The following is a 22819-nucleotide window of genomic DNA, read 5'->3' as shown; positions in this document are numbered from 1 at the left end:
TCCGTGAGAGTACGAGGGGGTGGAGATCTCTTCTGAACAGCAAGTTGGAAGGCATCCTAGATATGCTCAATAAGGTTGATGTCTGGGAGTATGGTGGCCAGCGGAAATGTTAAAACTCAGAGGAATGTTGCTGGAACCACTCTGTAGCAATTATGGACGTGTGACGTGTTGCATTGTCCTGCTAGAATTGCCCAAGTCCATTGGAATGCACAATGGATATAAATGGATGCAGGTGATTAGACAGGATGCTTACGCACGTGTCATCCGTCAGAGTCTTATCCGGACGTATCTGGGATCCCATATGACTCCAACTGCACACGCCCCACGCCTAGCAGAGCCTCCACCAGCATGAATAGTCCCCTGCTGACACGCAAGGTTCATAGATTCATGAGGTTGTCTCCACACCCGTACACATCCATCCACTGGATGCAATCTGAAAGGCCGGCCGGAGTGGCCGTGCGTTTCTAGGCGCTACAGTCCGGAACCGCGTGACAGCTACGGTCGCAGGTTCGAATCCTGCCTCGGGCATGGATGTGTGTGATGTCCTTAGGTTAGTTAGGTTTAAGTAGTTCTAAGTTCTAGGGGACTGATGACCACTGCAGTTAAGTCCCATAGTGCTCAGAGCCATTTGAACCATATATATATATATATATATATATATATATTTTTTTTTTTTTTTTTTTTGCTATCTGAAGCGAGACTCGTCCGACCAGGCAACATGTTTCCACTCATCTACAGTCCAATGTCGTGTTGAAGGACCCAGGCGAAGAGTAAAGCTTCGTGTCGTGCAGTCATCGAGGGTACACGAGTGGGCCTTTGGCTCCGAAATCCCATATCGATGATGATGTTTCGTTGAATAGTTCGCACGCTGACACTTGTTGATTGCCCAGCATTGAAATCTGCTGCAATTTGCGGAAGGGTTGCACTTCTATCACCTTGAACGATCCTCTTCAGTCATCGTTTGCCCCGTTCCTGCAGGACATCTTTCCGGCCGCAGCGATATCGGAGATTAGTTGTTTTACCGGATTCCTGATATTCACGGTACACTCGTGAAATGGTCGTACGGGAACATGCCCACTTCATCGCATCCTCGGAGATGGTGTGTCCAATAGCTCATGTGCTCACTATAACACACGTTCAAACTCACTTAAATCTTGATAACCTGCCATTGTAGCTTCAGTAACCGATCTCACAACTGCGCCAGACGCTTGTTGTGTTATATAGGCATTGCCGACCGCACCGCCGTAATCTGCCTGTTTACATCTCTCTGTATTTGAATACGCATGCCTATACCAGTTTCCATGGCATTTACGTGTGTATGTACGTACAGATTTTTTTTTTTTTGTAGTAACAACAAAGACGTATTGTAACAATATTTTTTCGTTTATTCAGTCGACACATAGTTCAGTTTTTGAGAATACAATTTTATTCTTGAGGTACAATACAGCTCTCGTGGTATAATTTGACTCTGCTATTCCATTGTAGAGATACTGCAACAATTACACTGGTTCAGAGTATAATGATAAATTTTTTTCCCAGTAGCGTTGAATGAGAATGTTCAGTTTTTCCAGATATACAAATCAACGCTAAAAACAAATCAGGGGATACTTTTACTACAATTAAATTCAACAGTCTCAGTAGCATAGCTTTTACAACAGTTCTGATGGACTGTGCACACTGAGAATCTAATTTCCACAGCTCCAATAGCAAAGGTGTTCACAATAATAATAATTGCGATGGACTGTGAGCTATATACACTATGTGATCATAAGTATCCGGACATCTGGTTGAAAATCACAAGTTCGTGGTGCCCTCCATCGGTAATGCTGGAATTCAGTATGATGATGGCTCACCCTTAGCCTTGATGACAGTTTCAACTCTCGCAGGCATACGTTCAGTCAGCTGCTGAAAAGTTTCTTGGGGAATGGCAGACCATTCTTCGAAGAGTGCTGCACTGAGGAGAGGCATTGATGTCAGTCGGTGAGATCTGGCACGAAGTCGGCGTTCCAAAACATCCCAAAGGTGTTCTGTAGTAGTCAGGTCAGGTCTCTGTGCAGGCCAGGGAGGTTACCGTCGTGTAACCACTCCGCCACAGGCCTTGCGTTATGAACAGGTGCTCGATCGTGTTGAAAGATGTAATCGCCATCCCCGAATCGCTCTTCAATAGTGGGAAGCAAGAAAGTGCTTAAAACATCAGTGTATGCCTGTGCCGTGATAGTGCCACGCAACACAAGGGGTGCAAGCCCCCTCCATGAAAAACACCACTACACCATAACACCACCGCCTCGCCATACCCACACCCTGCCTTCGGATCGCCACATTGTGTACCGTGATTCGTCACTCCACACAACGTTTTTCCACTGTTCAATCGTCCAATGTTTACGCTCCTTACATTAAGCGAGGCGTCGTTTGGCATTAACCGCGTGATGTGTGGCTTATGAGCAGCCGCTCGACCATAAAATCTATGTTTTCTCACCTCCCGCCTGATTGTCATAGTACTTGCAGTGGATCCTGATGCAGTTTGGAATTCCTGTGTGATGGTCTGGGTAGATGTCTGCCTATTACACATTATGACCCTCTTCAACTGTCTGCGGTCTCTGTCAGTCAACAGACGAGATCGGCCTTTACGTGTTCCTTCACGTATCCACTTCACTATCACATCGGAAACAGTGGACCTAGGGATGTTTAGGAGTGTGGAAATCTCGCGTACAGACGTATGGCACCAGTGACACCCAATCACCTGACCACGTTCGAAGTGCGTGAGTTCCGCGGAGCGCCCCATTCTGCTCTCTCACGATGTCTAATGACGGCTGAGGTCGCTGATATGGAGTACCTGGCAGTAGGTGGCAGCGCAATGCACCTAATACGAAAGACGTATATTTTTGATTACTTTTGACCATATAGTGTAGATATATACATCTATTTAAAAGCTAGTCTGACTTGCACGACTAGCAGCAGGTGAAAACCTAAAAATTATTCTATTTACAAGACGCACATGGCGTGTAGATATATATTTACAGGGTACACACACATAGATTGCATATGAAGAAATAAACATACAAGTATTTTTTCTGTTTATGCTTTTTAAATATTTTTGTTTATGGTTTTTAACTTTTTCACACGCATGGTATACGAATATATACATTTTTCTTGTTTTTTAACATTTTTCACTCGTTTTGTATGTATATACACGTGTACATAGTACACATAACTCTCTCTCTCTCTCTCTCTCTCACTCAGTCAGTTCCCCACCCCTTCGCTCGCTACAAGTAAGTAGTGTGAGTATGAGAGAGTTTCAATCCCATCATCACAAATTACCTTTTTGTCATGAGGTGACAGCCCGAATTTAGGCTGCAGCACCGTGTACACCACGTGTCCTCTCGATCGAAGACTTGTTTGCCCTAGCATACGCTGTGGCTGCGGTGTAGCACCGTGTACACCGCTCTACAGATTCGATAGAAAGGGCTCTCGATGCTATATGACGCACTCCCTTACTGTCCCTCTGCATGACATCTTCCAGTGTGAGATACGCAGACATATTTCAGCGTAGGCCTACTTACTCCTCAATCGGCAATCCATTCGCCTCGTCTTTCGTAAGATCGATAATATTCTTGTTCTGTGGAACAATACCATTAGGATTATCGGCCGTGTATGAGAACGTGTCGAATTCATTACTGTGATACCTCATTAATTCATATGGATCGCAGTTCTTCACCCAGTAGATGAAGCTATCTGCGTCATATAAAGTAATTTAGCATCTGTGAAATGTGTTTTCCCAAACTAAAATGAAAGCGGTACATGTGGAGTTTGGGTAGGTCTAGTATGCACATCACCACATAAACAGTTTCCTAAACTCTACTGCAGTCTTCGCCATCTCCTCAGCAACGAAGTTATTCTTGAATACACTGACCCATTTAAAGTTTGGTCTGACAATGCATTTTCTTCCGCCACAACGCCCATCCCATTTGGTTCTAATCAAAATTTCACATTGTTCCCTCAAATTCTTCATTTTTTACCGAAAATTGAATTATTCATTAATCTATAAAAATCTTGCTCAAAGTCATATTTTGCGGAAGGTTTCTGTCTCGTATTCAAATCAATATACTCCTTCAACCCGGGGGACTGTTTGAAGGAGATAGCCCAGGTGATTCTAACCAGCTCCGTCCCCAAGCTGAGACACTGCTGCAGATAACGATAATGAATAATGTACTCCGCTTATTCCCCAGCGTTGTCATCAATTTTGGGGCGGAGCCTCCTTGCGGAACTAGTTGCTCTGGGCACAGCGGCAAATCAGCCTGCGCATCATGCAAACTAATGGGGTATGTGAGTTCTGCCTCCATCACATACCCTACATCAGAATCAGCCGCCATACAACCCATGATTTTTCCACCTAATCACTTGCACGTTCTAAATATCGCCTGCTGCTGCTGCGAGGAAAGAGAGAATACTGATTATTTGGAAGCACAGTGAGAGTATTATCTATTTTGCGCTGGCTTCTTGGCGTCTCCCTCATCTCCTTACGACGACGGTCTTCCTCCATCTCTTCCACCCACTGTGGCATTTCGCGCTCGCCTGAATTGGGGGGGGGGGGGGGGCGGCCTCATCGATTCATTTCACTGATGTGCATACAACAATAATGATCTATAAATCTATAAATAAAAATATATACACACAAGAACTATTTGAAACATATATATATATATATATATATATATATATATATATATATATATATATATATACACACTTACTTGAGATCTATGTTTCCTGCACATCTCCAGCTCATATCCGTCTCTGTCCCCCTTCTTCGTCTGCCAGGAAATCATCTACAAAAACAAAAAAAATATGCACCGTATAACATATACAAAGAAATTTAGTTACATATACACAGTGCTATGGAGATGAAAAATGGATTAATGGATATATGTACTGAAACAGTACGAAATTCTTAGTGAAATGAAAAGAAATAACGTTTATCGGTTTTGATCCTTGAAATCATCTACAACAGCAACATCATATTACATAAATGATGAATTTTTTTTAGAAAGAAACTATGTATACACAACATATTCTGCAACTAAACGAAATTCTTAGTGAAAACGTAACATTTATCGATTTTGGTCCCTCGAAATCATGCACAACAACAAAATCGTATCACGTATTCCATGAGATCGTATACGATGGCATTGCTGCTGCCGCTGTTGGAACACTCTCTTTCACGACTTGGTGGATGTGTGCTGAAACAAGGGAAAAAAATAACACCAAAATCTGAACACACATACTACAAAACTTTTTTTTAAATTCAAAATCTGAACACACAATAATTTCATAAGAACTTTCATCATTGCAGCGCGTCAGCAATCGTAAGTATCCAAATAATTATGAAAAAGCCGCCTCGATTGCACAAACTACCTGGTGTTTACCTAGGTTTCACGGTGCATATGTACCAAGTCAATAATATTACTTATCTCACTGTGTGCGCTGCCTCGCCCCAGCCACCGTACGATGCTCACAGGCTCTCCACCGAACTGAGGCACCGCAGACTGCTCACATGCGCGGCTATGGAAATCACTGCGCAAGCGCGCGGCCAGGAAACGCTCTTGCATGGGAGCGGGATTACAAAGTTAACACGGATCGGGACCTACCTGATTGCCAGAAATTGTCGCACAAATAGCAAATTGAGCAAATGAAAAAGGCGATGATGCGGGGAGTAAGACATATTTGATAGCAACGCACGACAAACTGTGTGCACGGGTGGTAAATCAGCCACAAGCTAATATGGAGGCCGTAGAATTAGGTAGAAATTACAACTAAACTAAAAAGATAGCTATGCTATGGGCGTTATTGTTAACTTCGTACTACGAAACTTTTTGTTATTAAAATATACTTCGAAATCCGAACTTGATCCTGCAAAACTTTTTATAAAAATATACACTGCGAAATCCAACCTCATGTATGAAATTAAATATTATACATATCTGGTAATTGCCTTGGGCGTTTGCTGCCGTTGCCACTGCCATTGCCACTGCCGTGTGTTGCCGCTGATCGCTTCATTTTTTTTCCAAACACACCGGTAGCGCGCGCACACACACACACACACACACACACACACACACACACACACAGTAGATTCGGATGGAAAAACCCCTCTCCCAGCCTCCACTTCGCTCTCTGTCGAGCTGCAGCCGCTGAAGCACGCGCTGCCGCTTTTCTGGTCCCAACTTAACGACCGTGCCTCGTGTGGCAAACTACTGTGATAGTGAATTTACCTTCTTTTTTTTATGTGATGTAGGAACGTCTTCAGGGTGTGGACACAGTGCATTTGCGCTCATTTATTTTAGTTTCAATATATAAACGATATTACCGACGTGATGTATTGGCGTAATGTATTTCCGTGCCGGCCGGTGTGGCCAAGCGGTTAAAGGCGCTACAGTCTGGAACCGCGTGACCGCTACGGTCGCAGGTTCGAATCCTGCCTCGGGCATGGATGTGTGTGATGTCCTTAGGTTAGTTAGGTTTAAGTAGTTCTAAGCTCTAGGGGACTGATGACCTTAGCAGTTAAGTCCCATAGTGCTCAGAGCCATTTGAACCTTTTTTTTCCGTTCCACGTACGCGCGGGAAGGCAGTAGAGTGTTTTGTGAGCGAGTGTACTTGAAACAAATTGTTTAAAACAACATTTGCATATGTACTGAGGCGTTAAACACATTGAAGTGTAATTACGCGAGATGGGTATTTCATCGCGGTATTCCTTGCACGATCGGAATTAAAAAAGCGATTGGTTTAATTACTTATTTTCGCTGTATTTTACGAGACCTGCATCTTCCCAAGCAGCAGAGAATGATGAGCAAGAGAGATCCAGCTTTTGCAAAATGAATTTTTTATAAATAATCAATGTACCCTCTGCTATGTAATTGAATTTCCTGTCGTCAGATCCTTCCTCTCCAGCACAGAGCCGCCAATTTCCGGGTGGGAGGGGAGGGTTGGAGGATTAACCAGAGGGCGAGGGGTTAATTAATTTATCAATTAATTAATTAGTCAATCATATTGATAGTGGGAGAGGGCTATTCCAGTAACCGAGGCCTGAAAGTGTACCTCTATCAGTGAAGGACACGAGGTGCTGGAGGTTTCCTGAGGGGTTGCGTGGAGGAAGGGGAGGAGGTGGGGGGGGGGGGGAGGTTTCTCATAGGGACAGATTATCCCCAGGGGGTCATAATCCACTTAGCAAAACAACAGATTAAGGACCTGTCAATCAAAAGAGAACAATAGGCTTGCCCCTGAGTGTTTACTTGCTGCTGAATGTAGCAACCCATACTAAAAAACCGTGAACATGCTCATGCCCCCCTTGTCCTACTACTTTCATCTATTTAAAAGTGTATGTTATATCTGATTAAATCAATGTGATGAGGAACAAATGTTTGTATTTCCTAGTTTTCAGGATTCATGTAAAGTCTTAACTGCTGTTTTGAAAGATTTAAAGAGCTGTCATCGTCCAGAAGAAGGTAAATTAGTCAAGTTAGCAGCATTATTGTCAAAGACAGTATTACATCCCTAAAATATTCAACGTTAAAATGTTTCATTGGTAATGTGTTTTTCTGATGAAAAGAACGTTTCAGCTCTACATTCATATTTCAAAGAGCCGCGTTCTGTAGACAGTGCAGTATCTATTCAGATTATTCTTTCGTGGTGGAAGATAGCGAGTGTTCATTCACCTAAGATTGGATGTTGCCTCAGTTGCAAGAACCAGTATGCAGTTTTGATGATGCCAATATTCAGTACTTCAAAAATTTTGCCAAGTTTCTGAGGCAATGGAAAATTTTACCACCATTTGCACCTCCGTTTGAATATACTGGAAAATTAACATTCGAAACATTTTTTTTCCTTGCTATGTACAACAAAAACAACAACAACAATTCATTTAACTGAATACGTTTTCAGCACTGTTGTGTGGTACAAATAGTTTTTATTAGGTAAGTTGCATGCAAATACTCTAGAGATTAGATCTGGCCGCTAGAGACAAATTTGTGATGCATGTTGTTACGTGTCAGTTTCGAAGCCCTTAGACTCCGAAAACAAACTGAAAATAAGGAGTGTGTTCAAAATGAGATCTGCCTTGTTTCTGTGTAAAAGACTGGGCACTGAGTTTTATAGAAACGCCTGATGACCAAGTTTCTCTTGGCAATTTAGAGCACGTTCATGAACATACGAATAAAATACACTCCTGGAAATGGAAAAAAGAACACATTGACACCGGTGTGTCAGACCCACCATACTTGCTCCGGACACTGCGAGAGGGCTGTACAAGCAATGATCACACGCACGGCACAGCGGACACACCAGGAACCGCGGTGTTGGCCGTCGAATGGCGCTAGCTGCGCAGCATTTGTGCACCGCCGCCGTCAGTGTCAGCCAGTTTGCCGTGGCATACGGAGCTCCATCGCAGTCTTTAACACTGGTAGCATGCCGCGACAGCGTGGACGTGAACCGTATGTGCAGTTGACGGACTTTGAGCGAGGGCGTATAGTGGGCATGTGGGAGGCCGGGTGGACGTACCGCCGAATTGCTCAACACGTGGGGCGTGATGTCTCCACAGTACATCGATGTTGTCGCCAGTGGTCGGCGGAAGGTGCACGTGCCCGTCGACCTGGGACCGGACCGCAGCGACGCACGGATGCACGCCAAGACCGTAGGATCCTACGCAGTGCCGTAGGGGACCGCACCGCCACTTCCCAGCAAATTAGGGACACTGTTGCTCCTGGGGTATCGGCGAGGACCATTCGCAACCGTCTCCATGAAGCTGGGCTACGGTCCCGCACACCGTTAGGCCGTCTTCCGCTCACGCCCCAACATCGTGCAGCCCGCCTCCAGTGGTGTCGCGACAGGCGTGAATGGAGGGACGAATGGAGACGTGTCGTCTTCAGCGATGAGAGTCGCTTCTGCCTTGGTGCCAATGATGGTCGTATGCGTGTTTGGCGCCGTGCAGGTGAGCGCCACAATCAGGACTGCATACGACCGAGGCACACAGGGCCAACACCCGGCATCATGGTGTGGGGAGCGATCTCCTACACTGGCCGTACACCACTGGTGATCGTCGAGGGGACACTGAATAGTGCACGGTACATCCAAACCGTCATCGAACCCATCGTTCTACCATTCCTAGACCGGCAAGGGAACTTGCTGTTCCAACAGGACAATGCACGTCCGCCTGTATCCGGTGCCACCCAACGTGCTCTAGAAGGTGTAAGTCAACTACCCTGGCCAGCAAGATCTCCGGATCTGTCCCCCATTGAGCATGTTTGGGACTGGATGAAGCGTCGTCTCACTCGGTCTGCACGTCCAGCACGAACGCTGGTCCAACTGAGGCGCCAGGTGGAAATGGCATGGCAAGCCGTTCCACAGGACTACATCCAGCATCTCTACGATCGTCTCCATGGGAGAATAACAGCCTGCATTGCTGCGAAAGGTGGATATACACTGTACTAGTGCCGACATTGTGCATGCTCTGTTGCCTGTGTCTATGTGCCTGTGGTTCTGTCAGTGTGATCATGTGATGTATCTGACCCCAGGAATGTGTCAATAAAGTTTCCCCTTCCTGGGACAATGAATTCACGGTGTTCTTATTTCAATTTCCAGGAGTGTATTAACTTCTTAAAATGATTTAAGTGTTTGTTCTGTATTAGACGTTACGTATCTCACTGCATATTAAAATTCTTAAGTGGGTACGATAAATGTAAAGCACTTATTGTTCGTGCTGATGAGTTCATTGCAAGCAGAAGTAAGTGTGACTGACTCATACTTACTCAACCTTTGCAGAGTGCCTTAAAGTTACCACCTGATTTCATATTTCGAATTCTTGTTGAATAACACTCATTGTTTTAAACACTTGTATCTGATGAGTTTGAATGTTTATTTCTAAGCAGCACAGATCGTAGGAAAGTGTTCTGACAGCTTCTGGAAATGACTATTGACTGTTATAACTTTTCTGAGATGTGCACTTTTGGTTGGCTCAAATGGCTCTGAGCACTATGGGACTTAACTTCTGAGGTCATCAGTCCCCTAGAACTCAGAACTACTTAAACCTAGCTAACCTAAGGACATCACACACATCCATGCACGAGGCAGGATTCGAACCTGCGACCGTAACGGTCGCTCGGTTCCAGACTATAGAGCCTAGAACCGCTCGGCCACCCCGGCCGGCTGCACTTTTGGTAAACATGCGAAAGACGTCATTTTCAAAAGTCAAATTTTGGGAAATATTTTCACAAATAATTATTCTAAAATAAGGAGGAACCGCCGTATAACCATCAGTCGACGTAAGTTACTTTAATTTTCCAAGTACATGCAGATTAATGTGTAGTGGCGGGTGTTTTCCGTTTTAGAATTTTTGTTTTCCTTTGCAACGGGATATAAAAATAGAGTTCTTGACGTATCATAATGTTGCAGGACTGCATGTTTCACAAAAGCTCGAAACTGAATTAAACTTTTAAGTAATCGCTTTTGAGGTAAGTTGCGGTGTTACTGCTAAAAATGGTTATAATTTCAATTCCCGTTTCTCAGTGCTTTATGGCTGGAATGTAGTCTGCATGAAATGTACAGTGCATGATTGTTTACACATTTGCGTCGAAATCTCCAACAGGAAACGGCACTGTGAACTGCTAACGCCGTCGCACCTGCACCTATGCGTAGCACTCAAGGGCGAGACGTCACTAGATGCGGTCCGAGGCCCACGAGGCCTCGGGTGAGTCGGGAAGTTGTAGCCGATAGAGGTGCAGTCGGAACCGTCCGTGGTTAAAGCAGAGGCGGAACATAGGGACCAGAAACCTTTTGTGGTACATACCAAGGGATATGTTGTAGTATAGCTGCGTAAGTCCGTCCCCTTTGTTGGTACGATAGGCGCCACTTATTGTTCCACAAGGTTTTGATCTGCTGCTGCAGATGTTACAGGTCTGTGTAAGGAACACGTTCGTACGTTTTTGTTCCACGGTAAATGGCAGTCTTGGCAAAAGCGTCGACAATGACATTATCCCTGATACCATGGTCCTACTTTACCCTCAGCATGGTGATTTTTCTCGTTCCAACGCTGTTGTGTTGCAATACAGTCTATGATTTGGTACACCAAGTAGTTGTTGGTATTATTGACATAATTCCTTATGAGCAAAAATGCCGAACGCAAGTCTATCTGCATAATCTAAGCCGTCAGCATATTTATGGACCTCCAGTACTGCGGCGAGCTCCGCTGTAGGTATTCTGTATACTTCTCAGCAGCTCATTCCACTCGGTTCTCTGTTTCATACCCAGAGAGCCGTCTATAAAAACAGTCTGCTATATTTCTCTTGATACTGACCATCGCTGCCATTTTAACCATACGTTATGCTGAGATTCCTCATGTATTTATTTATTTACATGTCAAGTTCCGTAGGACCAAATTGAGGAGCAAATCTCCAAGGTCATGGAACGTGTCAGTACATGAACTTACAACATAAAAGTAATAACAGATAAAAATAAATGTCCATGAACCTGAAAGAAAATCAGTCCATAAATTTAAGCAAACGCTATCAGCAATACAATGAGAATCAGCTTAATTTTTCAAGGAACTCCGCGACAGAATAGAAGGAGTGACCCATGAGGAAACTCTTCAGTTTCGATTTGAAAGCGCGTGGATTACTGCTAAGATTTTTGAATTCGAGTGGCAGCTTATTGAAAATGGATGCAGCAGTATACTGCACACCTTTTTGCACAAGAGTTAAGGAAGTCTGATCCAAATGGAGGTTTGATTTCTGCCGAGTATTAACCGAGTAAAAGCTGCTTATTGTTGGAAATAAACTAATATTGGTAAAAGAAACGACAATAAGGAAATTACATATTGAGAGGCCAATGTCAAAATACCCAGACTCGTGAACAGAGGTCGACAAGAGGTTCGTGAACTCACACCACTTATTGCCCGAACCGACCGTTTCTGAGCCAAAAATATCCTTCTAGAATGGGAAGAGTTACCCCAAAACATAATACCATACGACATAAGTGAATGAAAATAAGCGAAGTAGACTAATTTACGTGTCGAAGTATCACTCACTTTCGATACCGTTCGAATAGTGAAAATGGCAGTATTAAGTCTTTGAACAAGATCCTGAACGTGGGCTTTCCACGACAGCTTACTATCTATCTGAACACCTAGGAATTTGAACTGTTCAGTTTCACTAATCATATGTCCGTTCTGTGACATTAAAACGTCAGGTTTTGTTGAATTGTGTGTTAGAAACTGTAAAAACTGAGTATTATTGTGATTTAACGTTAGTTTATTTTCTGCGAGCCATGAACTGAGGTCATGTACTGCACTATTTGAAACCGACTCAATGTTGCACACAACATCCTTTACTACTAAGCTAGTGCCACCAGCAAACAAATATTTTAGAGTTACCCATAATACTAGAGGGCATATCATTTATATAAATAAGGAACAGGAGTGGCCCCAACACTGATCCCTGGGGCACCCCCCACTTGACAGTACCCCACTCAGATCCCACATCACAGCCTTTATCAACATCGTGAATAATGACCTTTTGCTGCCTGTTGCTAAAGGAAGAGGTGAACCAATTGTGAGCTACTCCCCTTATTCCGTAATGGTCCAACTTCTGCAGCAATATTGTGAGATCAACACAGTCAAATGCCTATGTTAAATCAAAAAATACGCCAAGCGTTCGAAACTTTTTGTTTAGCCCATCCAGTACCTCACAGAGAAAAGAGAATATAGCATTTTCAGTTGTCAAACGACTTCTAAAGCCGAACTGTACATTTGATAGCAAATCGTGCGATATAAAATGACCAATTAACCTTACATACACAGCCTTTTCGATAACTTTCGCAAACACAGATGGCATAGAAATAGGTCTAAAATTATCTACATTATCCCTTTCTCCCTTTTTATAGAGCGGCTGTACTACTGAGTACTTTAATCGCTCAGGAAACTGACCATTCCTAAAGGAAAAATTACAAATATGGCTAAATACAGGGCTAACACGCGCAGCACAGTACTTTAATATTCTACTAGACACTCCATCATAACCATGAGAGTCCTTAGTCTTCAGTGATTTAATTATTGACTCAATCTCCCTCTTGTCTCTATCACAGAGGAGTATTTCAGACGTCAATCTCGGAAAGGCATTTGCTAAGAAATTTATATGATTTCCTGTTGAAACTAAATTTTTATTTAATTCACCAGCAATGCTCAGAAAATGGTTGTTAAATACTGTACATATATCTGATTTATCAGTAACAGAAATATTATTACTACGAACTGACTTTATATCATCAACCTTGTGCTGCTTACCAGACACTTCCTTCACAACTGACCATATGGCTTTAATTTTATCCTGCGAATTAGCTATTCTATTTGCATACCACATACTTTTTGCCTTGCTAACAACATTTTTAAGCACCTTACAATACTGTTTGTAATGGGCTACTGTAGCTTGATTATGACTACTAACATTTTGATATAATTCCCGCTTTGTTCTACATGATATCCTTATCCCACTAGTCAGCCCACCGGGCTGTCCATTACTGCTAGTACCCCGATTAGAATGTTCTAATGGAAAGCAACTCTCAAAGAGCATGAGAAATGTGTTATGGAAAGCATTGTATTTAGCATCTATATTATCGGCACTATAAACATCTTGCCACTCTTGTTCCTTGACAAGTTTTGAAAAACTCTCTATTGCTGTTGGATTAACTTTCCTACGTAGTTTGTAATTAAATACGACATTGGTTTGAGTACAAAAACCTTTTAGTGTTAAAATTTGTGCATCATGATCTGAAAGGTCACTCACCCTTTTACTAACAGAATGCCCATCTAGTAATGAAGAATGAATAAAAATATTGTCTATGACTGTGCTACTGTTCCCCTGCACCCTAGTTGGAAAAAACACAGTTTGCATCAGATCATATGAGTTTAGGAGATCTACCAACATTCTTTTTCTTGCACAATCATGTACAAAATTAATGGTTCAAATGGCTCTGAGCACTATGGGACTTAACATCCATGGTCATCAGTCCCCTAGAACGTAGAACTACTTAAACCTAACTAACCTAAGGACAGCACACAACACCCAGCCATCACGAGGCAGAGAAAATCCTTGACCCCGCCGGGAATCGAACCCGGGAACCCGGGCGTGGGAAGTGAGAACGCTACCGCACGACCACGAGATGCGGGCTGTACAAAATTAATATTGAAGTCACCACATATAACTACTTTCTGGTACTTCCTAGAAAGTGAATCAAGAATCCTCTCTAGCTTAAGCAAAAATGCTCTGAAGTCGGAGTTAGGGAACCTATAAACAACAGCAATTAGAAGTTTAGTTTCACTAAATTCAACTAATGCTGCACAACTTTCAAATATCTGTTCAGTGCAGTCTCGTGATACGTCCATGGACTCAAATGAAATACTGTTTTTTACGTACAGAGCCACTCCCCCACCCTTGAGAAACAGCCAGCTAATCTGTAGCCTGGTAAAGGAAGCCTCTGAATTATCATATTATTTAAATGGTGTTCTGATATACCAATAATTTCAGAGTTAACATCTATTAGCAGTTCACTAGCAGTTCACTAACTTTATCTCTAATACTTCTTATATTTTGATGAAGTATGCTAATTCCTTGTCTACTTGGAAACATTACATCCTCTGGAGGTGAGCACTTAGTTGGAGGCACTTCCTTTAAGCAGGTATACCTATCAGCTGACTTCAGTCTAAAAAAGGTGCAGCTCTAACACCAACTACTACAGGAATTTTTCCATGAGTGATACCACCACCATCACCACCACCACCACCACCACCCACTACACTGTCACCTATAAGCTTAGCCAGCCTCCCCTTCCCATACCTATTGAGGTGCAGGCCATGCCTAGTGAAATCCCATCTACTGATAGACCCAACTGGCACCACTGAGATGTGATCCATGCCCCCCGCCATCAGTGCCCTCCCCAGCCCCACATTAACGCGCCTAACAGCCGCATTAAGGTGAGGCCGATCATGACGCTGAAACAGTTGCACGAAATGCACGTGACCTGATTATATACGATTTAATGACAAGTTATGAACGTTACTCTTACGTTTTTATGTGTTAATATCTCTTGTGTTCTTAAGAGTATTTTACTATTATCAATGTTGTTGTTGTTCATTTTGTTTGTAATTCGCTTATTTATTGTACAAATAAATATAGAAATTGTGCTTGAGACACTATATTGTTACTATTTGTCGCCATTCTCCCACTGTTGCTAGTTCAATGTTGAGACTAAGTATACCAGTCTTTTTGCCACACGATTTTGTTTCTCAACAAAACAAGTTTCACCTAAATGTTGTCCTCATATCCAGTGGATTTTTATTTCTAGCTAAGTTTCTGCATTTGCTGTTCTGTTTGTTGTTTCTTACAAGTATCCACTGCACAGCATTATACTTCAGCTTGCTGCAAGGCTAAATCTTGGTCAGTGTAATGCAGTTCACCCTAAAAGCTTACGAGCAAAAAAAAGTGTAATGATTAAGACTACAAAAAGGCAAACAATAGCCTCTGCACATAATTATTTGGAAGACGGAACAGATAAACGCGATGAACACTGTTAAAACCGTTAGGTGAGGCATGTTTGTTTCCGAAACATAATTTAATTAAGATTGAAAAGCTTCGTAATACTGGGTTGGCGCATAAATTCGTAGCGTTTTTCCGTAAGTTTGATAAACACAACAGATACAAAAAATGGTTCAAATGGCTCTGAGCACTGTGCGACTTACTTGTGAGGTCATCAGTCCCCTAGAACTTAGAACTATTTAAAGCTAACTAACCTAAGGACATCACACACATCCATGCCTGAGGCAGGATTCGAACCTGTGACCGTAGCGGTCGCGCGGTTCCAGACTGTAGCGCCTAGAATCTCTCGGCCACCTAGGCCGGCCAACAGATACACATAACGGAGACTTTAGTTATCGATAATTATTCTCCTTCATTATATACAAAAGTCTGCCAGCGTTGGGGTAAATTTTCGATTCCACGACTGTAGAAATCACATGGTTTTGAGGCGAAGAACTCGTCGGAGCGCATTTTCATCCCGAAAGGAAGTTGCTTGGAGGAGGTTGTTCGATAGAGCGCGGAAAGTGCGGGAATCTGTGGGCGCAAGATAAGGTGGGTGCGGAATGACTTCCTAACCCAACTCCTGTATAATGTTTTTTGTAAGTCTAGCAGTCGTTATCGTGGAGTAGCGCCACTTCACGCAGTCTTCCTGGTCGTTGTTCTTGGACTGCGTCTGCAAGCTGCCTCATTTGTTGATAATAAATGTCAGCAGGGATGATTAAACGTCGGGGAAGCAATTCGAGGTACTCCGCACCGTTGCTGTTCCACCAAATGCATAACGTTATCTTTTGTGGATGCGCGGAGGTTTTTGTATGGTGAGTTGCTGCTTTGTTTGGGCTCAACCATTCCTTTATTTTCCTTATGTTAGCATAAAGACAACATTTCTCGTTGCTAGTAACGATACAGTATAGGAATGGTCGGTGTTGTTCACGAGACAGTTGATGAGCAAGCAGAGATGATGGTCATAAGGTCATCCACTGATTTTTGTGATTTTGGCGTAGAGCATGCAGTACCCATACGCCCGATTTTTGAACTTTTCCCATTGCATGCAAATGTCGCACGACAGCGGAATGATCACAGTTCATCACATTTACCATTTATCGAGTACACTGACGTGGATTATTGAGGATTAAAGCGTTTAAACGACCTTCATCAAAGCCCAAATGTCTCCCTGAACGCGGAGAATCACTAATGTCAAAACGATCCTCCTCAAAACGAGAAAACCATTTTCGTATCGTGCTCTGTCCAATGACGTTATCCCCACACACAGCACAAATGTGTCTGGTTTCCTCCGCTGTTGTCACCCCTCTGTTTAACTCAAACAGAAGAATACGTCGGAAATGTTAAGATTTCTCCACTTGGCACTCCATTTTCTAGCGTCCACTGCTCCACTCACTATCTCCAAATGACAAAATGAAAATATATAAGCTGAAGTAGCAACAGTTAACTACAAATAAGAAATGACAACCGGTAAATAAATTGTAGCAACCAGAATACCAACATGTAAAACAAAAATGCTACCAATCTAATAGTTGCTCTTAAGTCCCCCAACTATTCGGAGATGCAGTTAAACTCTTTTAATTTTTTTATCACAGTAGATACGCGCTAATGCCAGCAGCACCCCTGTTAGGGAGGACTGCAAATGTAATGCATTGCGGTAATCAGCGGCTGCTGTATGCGTTTTCGTGGTGTGCATTTACACACATTCCTGTATTTAGAGTAACATAATTTTAACATTTTGGGAGCGAAAGTTGCTTCTATACTGCAGTTTGATCTCTACTGTCACATAAACATCGCAGGTGTAATATGAACAGTGGGCAACAGTTACGGGATGGGTTTTCCCGCTTAAAGATGTGTCGAGTATGACGCTCTAATGTTGCGGCGCATGGCCCGACTGAAACACGATATCTGAGCAGTGTTTTACAGACGGAGGTGAATTGAACATAGCAGCGCGAGCGAGGTAACCGACTATGAACGTGGGATGATAATCGACGCAAGAAGATTGAGTCATAGCATATCAGAGATTACACAGGATATGGGATTCCCGAAGTCAGCTGTGTATGGGGTGGAACTTCAGTATCGTAGAATGTTCCCGTACGCGTTAACCACAATCACAGGACGACGACAAGTGTCTGACGAGCGGGTGTCAGTTCGCCTCCGCAGAGCGGTACGAAGCGATCGACAGTCTTCCGTGAGTCTGATTGCGTGATTCTGGCGTTAGAAGCGATTTGTTCCAGGACTTAAGCTTCAGCAGCCGACGACCGACATCACATCTAATGCTTTCACATGAAGCTTGGTCGCTCAGTGTCTATTGCGACTAATTTTGTAAAATGTATTTCTGCGGGCATTAACGAGCGTTACAGCACAATTCACCTCAAGAAGTACCGAGTGCTAATGAAATAACAACTCCGGTAATTAAAAAGAAATAAGTGGTCCAGTCTCATTAATGAGACCACTGCCTATTTTCGACGTTAACGTGCAATAGCTACTCACAGACGGTAGATTGCAGCCCTAGCAGTGGAAAAAAATATTAAGCGTGACGGGGGGAAATGGGAAACAGAGCAGGCGTTGTCGTAATGCGGAAACCGAGCCATTTATCTAATGTCCAAGGAGTCATGATCATTGGCTTTCGGACCGAGGGTGGAAGCATTTCCGAAATGCTATGTTTGTAAACTTTTCGCGTGCCACCGTGGTTAAAGTATACCGCATGGCAAAATGGCGCTATCCAAAATAGGCGCAGAGGCAGCTGTGGCGCACCGCGGGCCATAGATGACAGTGGTGAACGACGGCTGCTGAGATGTGTACGGGCGAATAGACGTGCAGTTGTTGAGCAACTCACCGCCCAGATGAACTAAGGGTCTACCAACACTGTCTCCTCATCGATCGTTCAACGAATGATGAAGCGTATGGGCCTCCGCAGCAGGCGCCTGGTTCAGCGCAGACATGCTGACTGTTTTTCATCGGCAACAAAGGATGGCATTAGCACGCCAGTGCCGCAACTGGACGTCCACTGAGTGGCGACAGGTGGCCTTTTCAGATGGATCACGTTTTATGGTCCATCCATTGGCGTGTAAGGCGTGAAACGTCTGAAAGCAAACACCCTGCAACAATCATCGGTAGTGTCCAGGCTGGAGGGCATTCCCTGGGTGATCTCGCCATTCTGTAAGGCACAGTGGATCAAGACAAGTGTGCATCTATCCTTGGGGATCATTTCCACCCCTACATGCAGTTTGTTTTTTCTCGGCACGATGGCATCTAGCAGCAGGGCAGTGCAACGCATCACAGCTTACAGTGTATTGGGGTGGTACGGAGAGCACCAGGATGAGTTTACCGTAGTCCCCAGGCCACTACTCCCCGGGTTTAAACTTAATCGAGAATCTGTGGCAATACCTCGATCGGGACGTATGCGCCATGTGTCCTCCACCGAGAAAGTTAGCAAACTGGAGTTGGCATGGTTCCGCGCCCCTGACGGTACCTTCCAGAACCTCACTGACTCTTTTTCTGCACATCTCGGAGCGACCCGCGTTGCAAAAGCTGGTTACTCTGGCTTTTGACGGGTGGTCACGTTAATATGACTGGACAGCGTATATTCACACCATGCAAAAGTAAAGAATGTTAAGCATGTTGAAAAGTACTCTTCCCTGTTCAGCACCATCATTCGCTGAAAATCGTGTTTGGTATCTTCAAGTCCTCAAGTATTTATCAGATATCTGGGATGTTCACATTACGTGGTGTTTGCACGTACTGCTGCAGGGAGAAATATCTTGTAATTTTTAGCTCCAAACCTGAATTTTCACTTACTTCATTAGCTCTTTCATGAAAAACACGCAACACGATATTGGAGAGTAAGGCTCTTTATTCATTTCAGCTCCATTTGCTTATTGTATAATTTTCTGTGTCGCTACCATGAGTCGTCGTTAATTAATATACCTACCCATGAGGCTGAATGCAACTGCGACAAGTTCTGTATTTGTTTCACAAGGAGAGCACCCGGCAACCAGATATGCGTAATTTTTTATATTTATGGTACGTGAAATTCAGAACTGAAATATCATCAAACCAAAGCATATCGCTGTAACTCTAAAAAATTCTACACTATATGATCAAAAGTATCCGGCCAACCCTCAAAACATACGTTTTTCCTATTAGGTGCATTGTGCTGCCACCTACTGCCAGCTCCATATCAGCAACCTCAGTAGTCATTAGACACCGTGAGAGAGCAGAATGCGGCGCTCCGCAGAACTCACAGACTTCGAACGTGGTCAGGTGATTGGGTGTCACTTGTGTCATATTTTTTTCGTGAGATTTCCACACTCCTAAACATCCCTAGGTCCACTGTTTCCGATGTGATAGTGAAGTGGAAACGTGAAGGGACACGTACAGCACAAAAGCGTACAGGCCGACCTCGTCTGGTGACTGACAGAGACCACCGACTGTTGAAGAGGGACGTAATATGTAATAGGCAGACATCTATCGAGACCATCACTCAGGAATTCCAAACTGCAGCAGGAACCACTGCAAGTACTATGACAGTTAGGCGGGAAGTGAGAAAAACTTTCGATTTCATGGTCGAGCGGCTGCCCATAAGCCACACATCACGCCGGTAAATTCCAAACGACGCCTCGCTTGGTGTAAGGAGCGTAAACATTGGAAAATTGAACAATGGAAAAACGTTGTGTGGAGTGACTAATCACGGTACACAATGTTGCGATCCGATGGCAGGGTGTGGGTATGGCGAGTGTTCGGTGAACGTCATCTGCCAGCGTGTGTAGTGCCAACAATAAAATTCGGAGGCGGTGGTGTTATGGTGTGATCGTGTTTTTTATGGAGGGGGCTTGCACCCCTTGTTGTTTTGCGTGGCACTATCACAGCATAGGCGTACACTGATGTTTTAAGCACCTTCTTGCTTCCCATTGTTGAAGAGCAATTCGGGGATGGGGATTGCATCTTTCAACACGATCGAGCACCTATTCGTAATGCACTGCCTGTGGCGGAGTTGTTACACGAGAATAACATCCCTGTAATGGACTGACTTGAATCCTATAGAACAGCTTTGGAATGTTTGGGAACGCCTACTTCGTGCCAGGCCTCACCGACCGACATTGATACCTCTCCTCAATGCAGCACTCCGTGAAGAATGGTCCCCGTTCCCCAAGAAACCTTTCAGCACCTGACTGAAGGTATGCCTGCGAGAGTGGAAGCTGTCATCAAGGCTAAGGGTGTGCCAACACCATATTGAATTCCAGCATTACCAATGGAGGGCGCCGCGAACTTGTAAGTCATTTTCGGCCAGTTGTCCGGATACTTTTGAGCACATAGTGTACTTTGAAGTTTTCCGAGGAACTGTAATTCACTAAAACTAAGGCTCACTCGGTAACAATCGAAAAGGGTAATTGGTTAATCAGTTATCACTGATTCAATCTGGCTATGACCTTTTATTTCGTTTTATTTTTTCTTTCATTTCGAATACCTACGCCATTTATATATAAGATTGATCAAATACATTCAAATGAACAAGCATTATTCGTTTTCAATGAAAAATGAAAGTTTTCTCTTTTCTAATTACATATCGCACACATTACAAATATAAATTCTTAATAATGGATATTCTATAAAAAATTGTTAATAAAGATTGTTTAAATTTAAAAAAGACTTTGCAAGTTTGTTAACAATCTTCCATAAATTATTGATAATTAAGAATGTTGTTAAAAAGGTTGTTAAATGTTTAATAAAGAAATTTTAAATTTAAAAAATTACAAACCTAGTTTACATCTTCTGTAAAATATTGATAATCAAGAATTTATATTTGCAATGCGGGTGATATGTAATTAGAAACAGGAAGTTTTACATTTTTCATAAGAAATGATGATTAGATGTGTGTTAATTAGCATATATTTTATGAACTTTTTATTTATATGATGCAGGTATTCGAACTGAACGAGAAAATAAAATGAAAAAAAAGGACCTTAGTTAAATTCGCACCTGCATTCCACTGATCACCAGATTAACATTTACCAACGCTACCTTGTGAGACATGCGCCTCGTTGTGAAATTCGATTTAATGCTGGTAAAGTGAAGTTTTCTCGGAAACCTTCAAAGTCGTTTTTCTCAAGAATATGTGATAGTTGCATGAAGATGCTTCGGCAGATTGATATTTGTCTGATCTACAAGCCGAATTTTGTGTTGGTTCTGTTTTGAACCATATTATTTACGTCTGTCGAAGTTTTTCTTTACTAATAATTCATCCTGACTAAGACGCTTCTTCCACGGTTTCTCTTACCCGTTACAATCTTGGCTAGCAACGCATCTGCCCCGTTTCGTTTTCTTTGTTTGACCCAACCGTCTCCGTGTCCCACACTTCATTATTATTGCTTCCGTTGGTGTTTTGTTAAAATCCTGTCTACCCAACTGACGTGTGTTTTGAAGACAACGTTATCTGAAATGCAGAAATCGTGAAAGGTGCTGGCCAGAGCCTCTGAGAAACTTGGGAATACATGAAAATCTGAATGACTGGTCTGGAGAAACGTGACGAGGACATACGTACGTTGCCAAAACCGGAGACAAATATTAGCTGACGGACCACCTTTTACGGTCTGCAGAGTGACAGTTTGAGTTCTCTTCGCTTTAAACTCTATGTTTTACTGGTTTCATGTGAGTATTGTTTGCTGAGTGTACAGTTCCGCTTGGGACGCGACAGCGATCGGACGTGTCGGTACTTCCGCGTAGTCGTAGCGCCGCAAGCCGTGTTTACAATAATTCTTGGATTGTGACCTGTGATATTCTCAGTGCTTCTTCACTACCGTCGTACACAAGCTTCTTAATTTACTCACAGCGGTCCCGACCGCGCATATAGTGCAGTTATGGCTCCCAGTGTACCACGTAAGAATACCCTGTGTTTTGCACTTGAGAAATCTTCCAGGAATGTGCAACCGAGTTCTCTAGAAATCCATGACGGGATAGTAGATATTATTGGCATCACATCCGATCAGGTCCACACAGCATATTATGACATGGCGGAATACTGTTTCTTTGTGAAGTTTTTAGACCAGATACAACTGGAGAAAATTTTGGTGAATACTGCTGGGAAAGCAGAGTTCCGACATCGTGATCAGTCGGTGAGTACAGTTTCAATAACTAACGCTGACTTTGAGTATAAACAAGTGCGAGTGTTCAATTTGCCACCTGAGGTTGAGAATTGTTTTCTTAGA

At 43.2% G+C, this 22819-nt stretch overlaps 1 protein-coding gene across 5 annotated transcripts in view; it reads left to right on the top strand.

The window, feature by feature from the left end:
- LOC126183767 (serine-rich adhesin for platelets) overlaps nucleotides 1-22819 on the top strand; it is a 367472-nt gene that overhangs the window by 64969 nt on the left and 279684 nt on the right. The gene's annotated exons all lie outside the window — the stretch shown is intronic.

This window comes from Schistocerca cancellata, chromosome 4, assembly GCF_023864275.1.
Source record: "Schistocerca cancellata isolate TAMUIC-IGC-003103 chromosome 4, iqSchCanc2.1, whole genome shotgun sequence".
NCBI lineage: Eukaryota > Metazoa > Arthropoda > Insecta > Orthoptera > Acrididae > Schistocerca > Schistocerca cancellata.
This window is presented reverse-complemented; position numbering and strand designations above follow the sequence as displayed.